Raw genomic sequence first — 4,499 nt, forward strand, 5'->3', positions numbered from 1 at the left:
CAGTCACAGACCAACTTTGCATCACAAAAGATGATTATAACAATTTATTAACTTTCCTTAATTACTTGAACATGACCAAATGTATCTGTGCCATGGGCTACTAGGCTAACAGTGGCATATGATGCTGCAAAAGGACTAGCATATCTTCATGTTCATGAGGGCATGGAAATTCAGGTATAACTACTTTCTCTCTGTTGAAATTCGCCTCAACGTACCTCAGTGGCGTAACTTTATATAATGTGATGGCTTTTTGTGTAGATTATATTCAGAGATTTCAAGTCTTCAAACATTCTTTTGGGTGAGCAGTGGAATGCTAAGCTCTCGGATTTCGGGTTGGCCAAATTAGGCCCCGGTGAAGGATTAAGTCATGTCTCTACTGCTGAGGGGGAGATCACAGACATTGGAGGAAGCGGATGAATATCAGATGTTATTGTATAGGACATAGGAGCGTCTTTCCTTCACCCCCTCGCAGTTGAGGCCTCACCGCGAGTGGGTCAACAAGAGGTGGGTTCCCCCTTTGGATCCCTCCTGATCGTCGTATAATGCTGATGTAAGCATCCTTAAATGATACTTCTGTCAATTCAAATTGGTGATATGTGGCCTTGATGATTAATTGTTTGAACCTGTATAAGTTGTGAAATATAAGTACTATTGTAGTCTATTTGTTGTATGCTTGGATGTCCTATTTTGCTCTGTTGACAACTATCCAAGAGTGTTTTCTTCTGAATCTGTAGTTAGGGGAATGCCCCGCTCAATCTTCCCAAGAGGACTGACCTGACTCGGCAATTGAAGGCTATATTCCTATTTGATATTTCTTAAATTGACTTATCTCTGGATGTTCTTGCTTTTAACACAGCAGTTGTCACCTGAAGTGGAAGCAATGATTGAACATGTTTTTAACTCAGGAGACCATGTTAAAGCCATGATTTTGGAGATGGTTTTTATGGTGCTTGGTTCCCTGCAATTATTCTTAAAAAAACAGAGGCTTACAACTACTATATGATTGAGTACAAAAATTTGATGATGGCTTATAATTGTTGTTGATATGACTTGTATGTGTAGTTGAAGAACATACATCAATGATTTGAAAATGTAGTTGACATGGCTTATAATTATTGTTGACATGGTTTCAAAGTGTAGCTGACATGACTTATATAATTGTTGTTGACATGGCTTGTACATGTAGTTGACATGACTTATAATTGTTGTTGACATGGCTTGTACGTGTAGTTGACATATTATGTACCGTAGTTTACATGGTTTGAAAGTGTAGTTGACATGACTTATAATTGTTGTTGACATGGCTAATGTCAACAAGTCGTATTAAAATGTCAACAACTGAAAAATAACACTTATAATTCACATATCAATAGCCAAAATATCAAATGTCAACAATTAAAACAAAGTTGAGATATCACAGTTAACAGGAATATCATTATTTAGGTGAATCTCCATCCCCATCATCATCCATACATCAATCATTCAAGCAAGAAAAAACAACAAAAACAAAAAAAGCAACAAAATCCGTCGGGAGGAGATTGCGGCAGAGCTCCCGCCGGCGACATTCTCCGACATGTGGACGCCGGTCGCGTAGGCGTTTCTCGCCTGAATCGCGTATTTCCGATCTTGCCTTATCCTCGTTCACGAATCTCTGAATTCCAGCTTCTCGAACCCCCATTCCCTGTGTTTTCCCTAAATTTCACCGAATTAGGTTTTCAATTAACGCGAATTGAACATTCAGATCATCAATTGATTCAATTCAGTTGCTGATTCAGCTTCTCGAATACCGCCATTTCCTCGACGGCGTCGAAAACGCCGATTCCTTCAGCTTCAACGGTGAAGGATCGAAGCGCGCTCGTGAAAGCTCTCTCCACCTATCCGGAATATCTAAGAAACAAAGCTTCCGATGAGAAATCAGCGAAATGACGAAGAATTTCGAAGGATTGATCTGGTTGAGAGAGAAGAATGATGATTGGATCACCACATCGACTCTCTGGGTGGCCATCTTCTTCATCCCTAATTAAAACATAAAATTACTATTCTGCCCTTTCATATTAAATTAATCTAAAAATATTTATTGTGTGGCAAAATCTGGACCACTCATTTAATAAAAATGAGTGGCTGATATTGCATCTCATTTCTCAATTAGCCTAAATAATCTCAATTGATCACAACCCTATATATATATATATGTTATATATGTATATGGAACTCATGTTCCACTAACTTATATAACCCATTTTTCTTTATATTTCTTAAATCCTATATCATAACTAAATATGACTCATATTGTGGAACGGAAGGAATACTATTTTTAAGAAATCGAGAAAGTATTAGATCGATTGTACATGCCAAGAATTAGCCCACTTGGATTCTTATTTAATTAATTAAATGCACTTATCGGGTTATCGCGATGGGAAAAGCCCCAAATGAAAATGAAATTGCTTTTTTTTTTTTTAATTTTAGAGTAGAAATTATTGTAATTTTTATTTCACTATAATGAATTAATTGAATTTACCTGATTATTGTTACCAAAAGCCTTTAATTTTGGAATATTTTAGAAAATTATGCCACTGATAAGGCGATAACATTATGATTTGACTCGATTCTACGTGATTTCAATTCATTTACCAATATAGTATATGGCATATATCTATCTATCTAATATTTAAAAGACATGTTATTTACATCGTAAAAATACATCATATACTCCAAGAAAAACAAGAACTCTTTCTTAGTTGTACTTTGATTATCGATCCACACAATGAACTCAACTTTTTTATTACTTCAAAAATCAGAGAATCCTCTACTTTTCTTTTACACAGTCACGCACTAATCACCCCATGTTTATGGAGATTAATAATGCTTTCTCTGCACAAAAAATAATAAAACTTAATTAAATATAGAGACTGCGACTTCCAAGAAAAATTATTACAAACGTAATGCGAATTTTGATTGGTGGAATATGCGGCAAATTGACTAATCTCGTGTATTCTTTAATCTTTATCATATTCAATTTAATTAATTAATGACAAACTAAATCATAGTCATTCTACAACCATTTCGTAATTTCGAGCAATATATTTAGTAGTTAAAACAATTAATAAACTTGAAATGCTATCTAAAAAATGTAAAATGGTTAGATTGTCATTTTTAATTTTTTTTCCTTTATACATATATCCAACGAGTCTTTTCATTATTTTTTCCTTTTAAGCATATATCCAACGAGTTTATTCTGTTTGAGATGTCACGACTTAGTTAAGTCATTTTTCATTATAAAAAAAATATTTAACTAATCTTACTTTATTCTTTCTCATATTTTATTTTTTATTTATTTATTTTATTTTCATTTATTCCATTTAATATAATTTTACAATTTTTATGCTAAAAAAACGCCTTTAACTAAATTCAGAAGGGATTACTAATCAACTACGGGTATTTTAATCGGATAAATTTCAATTAATTATATGCAAATTCATTACCGTCATTGTCTTATCTATATAGAAAAATAGTAAAACATTTAACAAAATTAATAGATATATACAAAAGGTTTCAATTATAGTATAAGAAATTATTATACGTAGCTTTAACTAATATCCACATTATATGAGATAGTAGAATTGGATATGTTAGAAAATAAAAAAGGGTCTAGCTTCGGAAAAACTGAAAAAAATTCATCTGTGAAAAAAACTAAATTGTCAACAAAACAACTATAATTGTCATAACAATAAAGTGCTTGAAAGTTTGAAGATAAGACTCGTAAGAGAGCTTGCTCATGCTGCTCACAAATCAGTATACAACTGATAAATTAGCTAGCATTGGAATGTGGAGAAGTTTTTAATTATGAATTAAATGTTTTATTTAGACCACCACTAGTTCGTAAATTAGCCCACAATTGTTAAATTAGTCATAGACAAATTGATTAATTAATTAAGGTTCAAGTTCCAATACAATATAGGTGTTTTAGGTTAATCCGGAGTTCATGAAATAGGCTACATTAAATAAAATGTCATCTCAAATTCTAGCATTTTAATTTGGAATGTTTATATCCTCCACATATATATAACACTAAGATACAAGAATAGTTATTCCACTATATAACGTGTGTTTACCGTCAAGACTATTATATTCCATATTATTATGAAAACTATCCCAATTATGATAAAATATAGTAATATCATTGACGCTCAAAATGAACAGACTATATTTTGAGGTATTAATTTTAAATATATTGTCATATAAAATTAGCAATTAATTACTTCTTACTTATCAATCCTAATTTGTTTTCCCAGGATATATTTGTCTGAGAATTCGAACCAAAACTTGGGGAAGAAAAAACATTATTGTAGAAGAAGAGGAAGGAGGCAGCAGTGGTTTTGAAGGCAAGTTCCATAAACATGGAGTATATTGACTTCATTCTAATGAATAGGCAATGTATTTTCATCAACATTCAACAAATTAAGTGGTAAATAAATACTACAATAGATCGATGAGACAAA

Source organism: Salvia hispanica, chromosome 1 (genome assembly GCF_023119035.1).
Source record: "Salvia hispanica cultivar TCC Black 2014 chromosome 1, UniMelb_Shisp_WGS_1.0, whole genome shotgun sequence".
Classification (NCBI taxonomy): Eukaryota; Viridiplantae; Streptophyta; class Magnoliopsida; order Lamiales; family Lamiaceae; genus Salvia; species Salvia hispanica.